Consider the following 12,735-nt stretch of genomic DNA (forward strand, 5'->3'; position numbering starts at 1 on the left):
TGGATTCAAGTATGGATGCCATGAAGATACAGATATACCTTGTGTATTGGCATCAAGATCATCGATTTTGAAGATACATATGTGATATGATCAAGAAGAAGAAATGAAGAAGGAGTTCTTATGTGGAACTCAATATTGGCCATGCTCTATCCTATGAGATAAGCAATGAATGATCAAGATCTTGAGAGCTTGATTCCAAGTGAAGAATTCTTTATACACCTCAAGATAGTATGATAGAGTATGAGAAGATACAAGGTTGAGTTGGGCAAGTTCAAGTTGAGAATCTTGAGTGGATCACATACTTGAAGCTTGCCGTCCATTTGGTGATGATGGACATGTGAAGATGTGTATCAATGGAGCTTTCCCATCATGGTGTATGGGGGAGCATTTGTGAGTCTTCACGAAGCAACGATGATCAAGTGAGGCATTCCGGCTTGAGTGGAGCTTGAAGAGCTATCATCAAGATCAAGCGGGATGCGCAAGGCAAAGGTATGGCCTTGCTAGGTTTTCCTTTTACCGGTCTCAAGGTGGTTGTTGGGAGACCGGATTATAGGATAGATAGCCGCACTATCAAGAGGGGCTTTCGGTTGGGTAACTTGATCGCATCGTCTTAGGGAGCTCAATCCTTTGCATACTTTGCATATCCCTATTGCTTCTTGGTGTTTCTCTCTGAGAGGTTCTTGAGCTTGTTGCTAGCTTTACAACAAGCCCAAGTTCATCGAAAACGGAATCCGCATGCATCTTCTATTGCGTTTTCGAGTTTGGACGTCTTCACCGTTTCTTGACGGTGGGAGACTCCCTCTCTAAAATCATCTAAAATGTTCTGTGAGGAGTCTCCATATTGGGGTTCTATTCGTCGTTATCTTTCCAACAAAATTGGTTTCATGTCAATCGGGGTCCGGACACAAAAATTATCACAGTTTTTGTATAACATGCTTTCCTGCTGGCCCGGTTTCTAGCCCGGCGTGACTGGCCGTCTGACCGGATGGCCCGGTTCAAACCGGCCCCTGGACCGGTGCCATCCGGGCACTATCCAGTAAGCTTTTCATCTTGGTCCGGTTTCTAGCCCGGCGTGACCGGCCGTCTGACCGGATGGCCCGGTTCAAACCGGCCCCTGGACCGGTGCCATCCGGGCACTATCCAGTAAGCTTTTCAGCTTGGTCCGGTCACTAGCCCGGTCGACCGGTCTGTGGACCGGATGGCCCGGTCTGTGGCCCAGTCTGACCGGGTCCTGAACCGGACGGCCCGGTCCCAGGCCCGGTTGACCAGCCTCCTCGACGGCTGACTCGGCCCAACTTTTCCCCAACGGTTATATTTGCTCTTGGGCTATAAATAGCCCTTCTTCCACCTTGGGCTGAGTAGTTCTTCCCATTCTCTCTCCTCCATTGTTGCATTTGAAGAACTTGCTTTCTCCCTTGATTCCTCCCATGATTCTTGCCCATTCTTGAGGGATCTAAGAGAGGAGATCTAGATCTACACTTCCACCGATCCATTTCTTCTCTAAGTGAGGGGAACTCTTCGGATCTAGATCTTGAAGTCTTTGGTTGACTTTCCCCCTTGTTCTTCTTCTCCAATTTCATCCTAGCATTCGTTGCTTTGGTGGGATTTGAGTGTGAAGGACTTGAACACCTCCGGTGTTCTTGCTTTGCATCATTGCATAGTGTTGAGCTCTCCACCACGATTAGTTCGAGTGAGAGACCGTGAGCTTGTTACTCTTGGAGGGAGACCTCCTAGTTGGCTTGGTGATTGGTGCTCCGGTGATCTCTTCAAGAAGATTGTGAAGAGGCCCGGGCTTCTCCTTTGTGGAGCTTGTGAAGTGGTTGTGGAGCTTGCCATCTCCGGAGCGGAGGAAAAGCTAACCATAAGGAAAGGGCCATTATCCTTCGTGGGTGTGGTTCGGAGAATAGGGTGAGCCTTCGTGGCGCGGGGAATCCTTCGTGGGACCTCCACTCCTCCAAACGTGATGTACCTTCTTGCAAAGGAAGGGAACACGGGAATACATCCTCGTCTCTGCGTGCCTCGGTTATTTCTATACCCGAGCTCTCTTTCCTTGTGATAGCCATCATGCTTGAAGTTCATATATCTTGCTATCACTTGTGCTACATATATCTTGTGCCTATCTTGCTTAGCTCTAGTTGCTATTGTTACACTTAGTTGAGCTTAGCATATTTAGGGTTTGTGCTTGTAAACTAAACGTTAGTTTAATTCCGCATTCTTACAAGACAAATCCGCAATAGTTTTTAATTGCCTATTCACCCCCCCCCCCTCTAGGCGATATCTCGATCTTTCAAACTCCCTTCAACGCTTTACTAGGGAAGATATTCCATATTCAAAACCTCCTGCTCAATGCTTAGATGAGTTTGATAATTATATTGTTAAGCAAGAAAATTTTAATATGAGAGAAGAGAATCATCTAATGGAAAATTCTCAAGCTATTAGCAATTTGCATGATATTGTGGAGAGAACCTCCAATGATGTTAAGATGATTGTTAAACATTTTCATATGATTCAAACTCAAATTGATCAACTCACTAAAGTGCAAAATGACTTGTTAAAAAATAATTCTAAAGAAAAACATGCTTATGAAGTAACAACTAGAGGCGGTGTTTCTACCCAGGATCCTCTATATCCTGAAGGGCATCCCAAAAGAGTTGAACAAGATTCTCAACGAACTAAAGAAATTAGTGTACCTTCAAAGAAAAAGAAGAAGAAACATAAAAATGTTGTAGAATCCTCTGAACCTGTTAATGATCCTAATAGTATTTCTATTTCTGATGCTGAAACTGAAAGTGGTAATGAACATGATAAAGATAATGATAAGAATGATGCTTCTGATAAAGAAGAGGTTGAAGATGAACCTGAAAAGCATGCTAAAAATAAAAAGTATACTAAAGAAGATTTTATTGATAAGAAACATGGTAATGAAAGAGAACCGTGGGTTCAAAAGCAAATGCCATTTCCTGCTAAGAATCTAAAATCAAAGGAAGAAGAACACTATAATAAATTTTGCGATTGGATGAAACCTTTATTCTTGCAAATCCCTTTGACTGATGCTATTAAATTGCCTCCTTATTCAAAGTATATGAAAGATATTGTCACTAAAAAAAGGAAAATTCCTAATGAGGAGATTTCCACTATGCTTGCTAATTACTCTTTCAATGGCAAAGTTCCAAAGAAGTTGGGCGATCCAGGTATACCGACCATTCCTTGTTCTATTAAGAATATTTATGTTAGAACTGCTCTATGTGATTTGGGAGCCGGTGTTAGTGTTATGCCTTTTTCCCTTTATAAGATACTTTATTTAGATAAGTTGATACCAACTGATATATCTTTGCAAATGGCTGATAAATCTAGTGCTATTCCTGTTGGTATATGTGAGGATGTTCCTGTTCAAGTTACTAATAACTGCTTGATATTAACTGATTTTGTTGTGTTGGAAATGCCTGAAGATGATAATATGTCTATTATTCTTGGGAGACCTTTTCTTAACACCGCAGGGGCTGTTATTGATTGCAATAAAGGAAAAGTTACTTTCAATGTTGATGATAAGGAGCATACCGTCTATTTCCCCAAGAGGATTGATAAAGTATGTGGAGTTAATACTATTTCTAATGTGAGAACTATTAAAGTTGGAACTATTGATTGTCCTATATATGAGCCTAAAGAAGGATATCAAAATCTTATGATTGGATCCATATCAATACAATACAAAGTAACATGATTGATTTGAGGTTTATTTCTTCATATGTTATGTAAAATTTATTTGGTGGCAAGACTTGATCAACCTTGTTAACAAATTCATTTTATATGCATAGAGGAGGTAAACAACATCTCTTTCTTCCTCCACTTGTTCTACTTGCTGTAGCACTTTTGTTTTGCAAAGTTCTTAGTTGTATAGAGATTTCAAAAATCTTTTCCTGCCCAGTAATAGTAAAATTAATACCCAGAAATGTGCATTTTTCAAAGTTTTCAAAAATTCACAAAAATTATACCGTTGGTCCTATTTTTCGAAGACGCACCTGGGGATGACCAGTGGGGCACCCCAGGGTGGCACCCCACAGGCTGACGCGGCCAGCAAGGGGGGCGCGCCACCCTGGTGTGTGGGCCCCCCTTTGCCCCACCACTTCATCTCTTCCTCCCATTCTCTTCTCTCTCCCAAAAAAGCTCGCACCAGTTTCCTCCCACTCGCGTTTCTGCTCAAGAACTCCAGATTTTTCGATCTCTTTGCTCAGCCCAGATTTCTTCCTGAAATTTGGCACATTTGCTCCTTGGTATGTGACTCCTCCGATTATCCAAGTAGAATTTTGTTTGGTTGAGTATATCTTGAATATTTTGCTGCTGTAGGTAACATATTTAGTGAGCTTGCATGCTTGTTCTAAGTTGCAAAAACTAGTTTTGATGCATGATTAGTACTCTAGCAAGTTCCTATAGTAGTTTCCCTCAATTATATGTCACCAAATCAAATTTTATAATGATTGTTGAAAAATTTCAGAAAATGGAGTGGAATAGGCATCAACTAAACCAACAAGAATTGGAGGTGCAACAAGTTATGAGAGTTCACCGGGAAGAGGGAGTATACCCCTCCTACTACCCATGCACTGACTACATGAGAAGTGCAGGAATCTTGGGAGATGTTCAGAATCTAATTTCTCGTGCAGGGTTGGATGATTTTGTTGTTGATGAACCATGCCAATATGCAAAACTGACTATGTCTGTAGTGCAGGACTTTGAATTCAATTGGTCTCAATCTAACCCCATGGTTCGGTACAAAATCTATAATAAAACTATCAACTTGCCTTTCAATGATTTTTGTGCAGCCATTAGAGTGCCGCAATGGGGATCGTGCGAGAAGATGAGGGGATCGCCGCAAGAATTCTTGAATCTCTACAAGATCATTTGTCATGGAAGAAGCTTCTCAGAGGATAGTGGTAAAATCAGTAGTATTCAACTCCCAGCTATTCGTTATTTTGCTTACTTCATCGCCAAGTGCGTTCTTGCTAGAAAGAATGGAAGTAAGTTATCTATCCAGGATTTAGCCTTTCTATAGACTTGCTACTAACCGTGAGAAGGGAGGAATTTGTGGAGGGCTCATCGCCTCCCGTTTATTAGCTATGCATGGCGTAGAACCTCACCATCTTGATATTCCGCTCTCCATAGAGAAACTTGACATAGTCTCCATGATTAAACATGAATTTGTTTCTGATTCATCTAATTTGAGTAACCTGTCTTACAAGATAACATTTTACAAGAAAACTTGGAGAACAACTAAGAAAACTGAAAAATTAGTAGGATTGCCTGCACCTGTTCTGTTTAACTTTGATTCCAGGAAGGATTGGTCAGTCACAGAAGGTGAACTGAATGCATACTTGGAGGGAGATGGCCATCATGCAAGAGGCGGCACGGAGGAGGCCAAGGAACACCTCGACTCATCATCCGATGCAGCAAGTTCTTCGCATCAACATTTTGGGCATGTGGAGCCTTCACCCTTTTCTTCTGCACCGGGACCTTATTATGACTACGCCATGTATGATCCACCAGCGTGGAACCCTGACCCTCGCTGGGGTTGATCTCCACTTAGGCCAAAAGCCTAAGCTTGGGGGGAGGTATACCGGCATCACTCATTCTTTGCATATTATGATTGCTGGATACTTGTATATACTTGTTTTGCTTCTTAAAGTGGTTTTCTAATAAGAGGGAGATGATATTTGGGGAAGTGCTGATTGAAAACAGATTCTGGACTGATACCATAAAAATTCTCAAAAACTGCCAGAACGTTATTTTACGAAGCCAATTTTTGTGCATGTTCCCCAGGTTGTTATCTAACTTTCATTAGTTTAACACTTTTCGATTTGGGCAGCGGAAGAATTTCTTAAAAATCGATTACTGTACTGCTGTCAAGTTTGACGAATTCCTGCTGCTTTGTGTTTATGTGACTTTTCTAGTTTTCATTTTCTTGTTTTTGCTTTGTTTCTTTCCTAAAACATAAAAAGACCAAAAATATTTCTGTTGTTTCTCTTCACCATTTGCTTGTTTTGGTTTCTTGCTTTTATTTTGCTTTATTTGCTATCGTTGGTTTGCTATAAGAAAATCCAAAAAGATTTTACTTTGTTTGCTTGTTTCCTTTTGTTCTTGTTTCCAATTCGAAAACACCAAAAATATTTGCTGTTCTTCTTTGGTTTTGTAAAGTTCATTATGAGTTCAATGGTCTTCGGTGGCTGGAGCGTGGTTTTCATTTCATATTATCCAAGCTACACAAGTGAAAGGCAATAATGACGATCTACGACAATTCGACTGTGGTGAGAGGCTGGTATGAACTCTATTTGTTTTCATTTTTGTACATATACTCATCCATGTGAGCATGCTTAGTTGGTTCATGTGAGGTATATGTCATTTAAGAAAGTCTAGTAGTTCATGATCTCTCATGATTAGCTCCAATTTATTAATATGAGTAGCATGTCATGGATATTTGCTTGCATTGTTTTATTCATAAATAGGTATGACATTGTGGTATCCTCCTCTGAATAATTCATTTGAATCAACTTGGCACATGCTCACGCATGCATATGACTGAACAAAAGTCAACTAAGCCTCGATGATTTAATTTGCTTCAGAGATCTTGTATCACTTTTATGCCTCAGTTAATTTATTTTGCCGCAAGCATGATTATGACGGTTACTGCTCTCTTGATTGTCGCTCCCCAGTCTATTGCTAGCCTTCACTTGTACTGAGAGGGAACGCTGCTCGTGCTTCCAAACCCCTGAAAACCAAGTTGTTCCAAAGTGTCCACCATAAATACCTATGCATGGCATTTCAAACAATTCCAAGTAAATTCTCATGCGCTACCTTTAAACCTTCAAAATGCTTCTCAATTTGTTAATGTTTTATAGCTCATGAGGAAGTATGTGGTGTTTATCTTTCAACCTTGTCATTTACTCTTGATGGACTTTCATAATGGACTAGTGGCACATCCGCTTATCCAATAATTTTGCAAAAAGAGCTGGCAACGGGGTTCCCAGCCCCAATTAATTAACTTCATTAATAATTCTCTTCACATGTTTTGCTCTGATTCATCAGTAAGCAACTTAATTTTGCAAATAGACACTCCTCCATGGTATGAGATTGATGGAAGGCACCCGAGGATTCGGTTAGCCATGGCTTGTGTAAGCAAAGGTTGGGGGGAGTGTCACCCATAATAAAACTAAAATACATGTGTAAATAAAAGAGAAGAGGGATGATCTACCCTGCTGGTAGAAATAACGTCCTTCATGGGAGCCGCTCTTGAAAGTCTGGTTGGCGAGGTAGTTGGTGTACCCATTACCATTCGTTGACAACAACAAACACCTCTCAAAATAATTTTACTCCTGTTTTAAAAATGAAAAGCTCTAGCGCATGTTAATCCCTGCTTCCCTCTGCGAAGGGTCAATCTTTTACTTTTATATTGTGTCTCCATCCTTTCTTTGAGCACTTTCTTGAGAGCACAACTATCATTCTTAGTATAATATGCTTGTCTCAAAATATGATTGATTGTGGTATAACTTTGATGCTTTTATCTTTGACAATCTCTATTTCTAGTCTTTCTATGAACTTCAGAGGTGCCTGAACATTTATGTTTTGCTATTCAAATACAGGCAAGCGAGATACCACTCTATCATATCCTTTTATGAACATTGCAATCCTGCTTATAGACATGATTCATGATGCTTATTATTTATTGTTGGTACTTTTCCATGATTGACATAGCTATTAGATGATTTTATTTGCATGTATCTTATTATGAACTGCCTAAGTGTTAGCCATATCATGAGAATATTTACATCACATGAACAAATGTGTTCGTGAAAGTTCTTTTATCGCGTCAGTTGTTAACTGAATTGCTTGAGGACAAGCAATAAGCTAAGCTTGGGGGGAGTTGATACGTCCAAAACGTATCTACTTTCCCGAACACTTTTGCTATTGTTTTGCCTCTAATTTGTGTATTTTGGATACAACTAACACGGACTAACGCTGTTTTCAGCAGAACTGTTCTGGTGTCTCGTTTTTGTGCAGAAATCCAACTTTCAGGAAAATCCTCGGAATTTATGCGAAAGGTCTTATTTTTCCAGAAGATTGACGGAGCCAGAAGGGCAAGCCAGGTGGAGGCCCGAGGGCCCCACACACTAGGGCGGCGCGGCCCAGGAGGGGGGCGCGCGGCCCTAGCGTGTGGCCCCCTCGGCCGGCCTCCGACGCCCTCCTTTGGACTACTTAACGCCTTCGACCTAAAAACGCACGAAGAGAAGTCGAAGTCGCCAGAAACCTCCCAGTACGCCGCCACGATCGCGAAACTCCGTCTCGGGACCAGAAACTCCGTTCTGGCACTCCACCGGGACGGGGAATTGGAGGAGATCATCACCGCCATCACCACCGACGCCTCTCCATCGACCAGCAATGTTTCCCCCATCCATGTGTGAGTAATTCCCCCGCTGTAGGCTGAAGGGGATGGTAGGGATTGGATGAGATTGGTCATGTAATAGCATAAGATTGTTAGGGCATAGTGCCTAGTGTTCGTAATTGGTACTTTGATGATATTGTTGCAACTTGTTATGCTTAATGCTTGTCACTAGGGCCCGAGTGCCATGATCTCAGATCTGAACATGTTATTATTTCATCATGATATGCATTGTTTTATGATCTTACCTGCAAGTTGTATACACATGTCGCTGTCCGGAACCAAAGGCCCCGAAGTGACAGAAATCGGGACAACCGGAGGGGATGGCGGTGATGTGAGGATCACATGTATTCACGGAGTGTTAATGCTTTGCTCCGGTGCTCTATTAAAAGGAGTACCTTAATTTCCAGTAGATTCCCTAGAGGCCCGGCTGCCACCGGCTGGTAGGATAAAAGATGTTGTGCAAGTTTCTCATTGCGAGTACGTACGACTAAATATGGAACACATGCCTATGGATTGCTTTGTACTTGGACACCATTTTATTATTATCTGCAAATGCCCTGCTTTGATTGTTACATGAGTTTCTCTCATCCATGCAACGCCCGTCATCCATCCCTGTCCCTACAGTATTTTAATCCTGTTATTTACTAAAATCACTACTGCTGTCTCTGTTACTCTGCTGCTGTTATTTCACTACTGCTACTGCTATAAACTGTTACTACTGATAAACTCTTGTGAGCAAGTCTGTTTCCAGGTGCAGCTGAATTGACAACTCCGCTGTTAAGGCTTTCAAGTATTCTTTGTCTCCCCTTGTGTCGAATCAATAAATTGGGTTTTACTTCCCGCGAAGACTGTTGCGATCCCCTATACTTGTGGGTCATCAATGGCCCCCGGTAGGCCAAGACTATGGCAAATATGCCATGACAAGGTATTTGTGTACCGGATTAAAGATTAATCCGGATGCTCAAAGTTGAGTGAAAACTGTGCTAAGTTCGTACAAACCGGTAGGCCAGGAGGGGTATGCCGGAGTACGGGGAGCAAGAAAGTTTTAGCCACCAAGGCAAGGATACCAGAGCTCAGAGGTAAAGATACCAGAAATCCGGCATAGGCTCCAAGGACCAAAGGGCAGGATGAGCGAAGCACATCAACTTTAATCGAAGCCCTAACGCCAAAGGAGCTACTGACGTTAAAGATACCGGACGATGTCATCCGTCTCTGATTAAAGACAGAAGCGGTGTCACTGGGGCCAAAGAAGCTTTATAAAGTAGCTTAGCTCATCAAAGATTCCATTAGGGTTTCTTCCCTTGTAAGCCACCCTCTCCCCTATATAAGGAGAGGAGGAGCACCCCCACGCGGGACGGTTTGACAGACAGAAATCCATGAGATAGCGAGAGAGCTAAGTCTTGTACCGTACGTTCTTCAACCTCTGGCCATCGGCCAAGTTCATCAATACCATCCGGAGTTCATCTCTCTCTTTTTATGTTTAACCTTACCCTCACCCGGATCCTCAAGCGTACATTCGGCCCCAACTTAAGCCATCCCATGGCATTTGCCGTTCCACCAAGACGACAATGGGGCTGTAGGTGGGCTACCTATTTGCACCAATAACAAGCTCTAGCGCTGACCGTAGAACAACCAATGATACTCACACAAGGAGATAAATGTGGCAATGCAACTATATGGATGAAAAGATTGCAATGCACTCGAGAGACGCTAGCAAACCTCAACGGGACAGGCACAAGATTGCTCAACTACAAGTGCAGGAAAGTAAACATAGGCCTTCACTTGATTTTACTAGCACTTCGATTTTTCTTTCTTTTCTTTTGATTCTCACACGCAGCACAATGTATCTCTTTTTGTTTCTTTTCAATTTTTTCTCTTTTTTTTTGATTTTATGACTCAACTCCTTGTAACACGGCCAACAGATAATGCGAAGCACCAAAACCCTAATGAGCAGTCTGTCCAGCGGTAAAACTAGTCTCTTCTGGGGAAGTTCCTAGTCACTTATATCGAAAGGCTGTTTTTCTATGGTTGGGAACAAGCAAACTGGATAATATGTGTACTCGGAGCAACAAGAACTGACAACTACATAATATCGAAACACAAAACCTAGACAAACTACTAGAAGGAAAAAAAGATACGCAAAAACAACTGCGAAAACTAAGGCTATGGCAAACCCTAACCCTAACTTTTTATGGCTTTTTCTGGATAGGAAACACTCACAACTCAACTATGGGGTGGATTGTGGATGGCTTACCGAGGAAACGCTGAAATCTGATACCAAGATGATAAGGGGTTGCCCGATCTTCTCAGTAAGCGATGGTGGATGTGATGAACACAGCGGAGATAACACGATGATGAAGTGGATGATAACTTGTATGACGCAACGAGTCTCTCGATTGGTCCCTACCGCCAATGCAGCAGTTCTCAACCCTGCAAGATATTCGCAACTCCACACACTTGCGCACGTAGCCGCCGACCATGAAGCGGAGTTGCAACCGTCTAATTCCCAATGGAACAGGAGATCACACAAGACTTTTAGTACCAAAACATCGAATCGATGCGGATTGGTGTAGAGATTCAATAGAGTTGCAAAGCAATCAACTATGAACTAGGGTTTATCTTAAACGTGGTCTAAACCTAATTTGGGGGCGTCCTGCGCAGTTATATAGGGGTTCAGGATGACCAGGGGTCGAGAAAATTGATACGTCTCAAACGTATCTATAATTTCTTATGTTCCATGCTAGTTTTATGACAATACTCACATGTTTTATATACACTTTATATCATTTATACGCATTTTCTGGCACTAACCTATTAACAAGATGCCGAAGCGCCAGTTCCTGTTTTCTGCTGTTTTTGGTTTCAGAAATCCTACACAGGAAATATTCTCGGAATTGGACGAAACGAAAGCCCAGGGTCTTATTTTTCCACGGAGCTTCCAGAAGACCGAAGAGGATACGAAGTGGGGCCACGAGGGGCCGACACCACAAGGCGGCGCGGCCAGGGGGGCCGCGCCGCCCTATGGTGTGGGGCCCCCGTGCCTCCTCCGACTCTGCCCTTCCGCCTACTTATACTCTCCGTCGCGAAAACCCTATCACCGAGAGCCACGATACGATAAAAGTTCCAGAGACGCCGCCGCCGCCAATCCCATATCAGGGGATTCAGGAGATCGCCTCCGGCACCCTGCCGGAGAGGGTAATCATCACCCGGAGGACTCTACATCACCATGATCGCCTCCGGACTGATGTGTGAGTAGTTCATCCTTGGACTATGGGTCCATAGCATTATCTAGATGGTTGTCTTCTCCTCTTGTGCTATCATGTTAGATCTTGTGAGCTGCCTATCATGATCAAGATCATCTATTTGTAATGTTACATGTTGTGTTTGGTGGGATCCGATGAATATGGAATACTATGTCAAGTTGATTATCAATCTATCATATATGTGTTGTTTATGATCTTGCATGCTCTCCGTTGCTAGTAGAGGCTCTGGCCAAGTTGATACTTGTGACTCCAAGAGGGAGTATTTATTCTCGATAGTGGGTTCATGCCTCCATTGAATCTGGGATAGTGACAGAAAGTTCTAAGGTTGTGGATATGCTGTTGCCACTAGGGATAAAACATCAATGCTTTGTCTAAGGATATTTGTGTTGATTACATTACGCACCATACTTAATGCAATTGGCAGTTGTTTGCAACTTAATACTGGAAGGGGTGCGGATGCTAACCCGAAGGTGGACTTTTTAGGCATAGATGCATGCTGGATAGCGGTCTATGTAATTTGTCGTAATGCCCTAAGTGAATCTCATATTAGTCATCATGATATGTATGTGCATTGTTATGCCCTCTCTATTTGTCAATTGCCCAACTGTAATTTGTTTACCCAACATGCTATTTATCTTATTGGAGAGACACCACTAGTGAACTGTGGACCCCGGTCCATTCTTTTACATCTGAATACAATCTACTGCAAACATTGTTCTCTACTGTTCTTTGCAAACAAACATCATTTTCCACACCATACGATTAATCCTTTGTTTACAGCAAGCCGGTGAGATTGACAACCTCACTGTTAAGTTGGGCAAAGTATTTTGATTGTGTTGTGCAGGTTCCACGTTGGCGCCGGAATCCCTGGTGTTGCGCCGCACTACACTCCGCCACCAACAACCTTCACGTGGCCTTCATCTCCTACTGGTTCGATAACCTTGGTTTCTTACTGAGGGAAACTTGCTGCTGTACGCATCACACCTTCCACTTGGGGTTCCCAACGGACGTGTGCTTTACGCGTCATCAAGCTAAATTTCTGGC

This window comes from Lolium perenne, chromosome 6 (assembly GCF_019359855.2).
Source record: "Lolium perenne isolate Kyuss_39 chromosome 6, Kyuss_2.0, whole genome shotgun sequence".
In the NCBI taxonomy this organism is placed as follows: domain Eukaryota; kingdom Viridiplantae; phylum Streptophyta; class Magnoliopsida; order Poales; family Poaceae; genus Lolium; species Lolium perenne.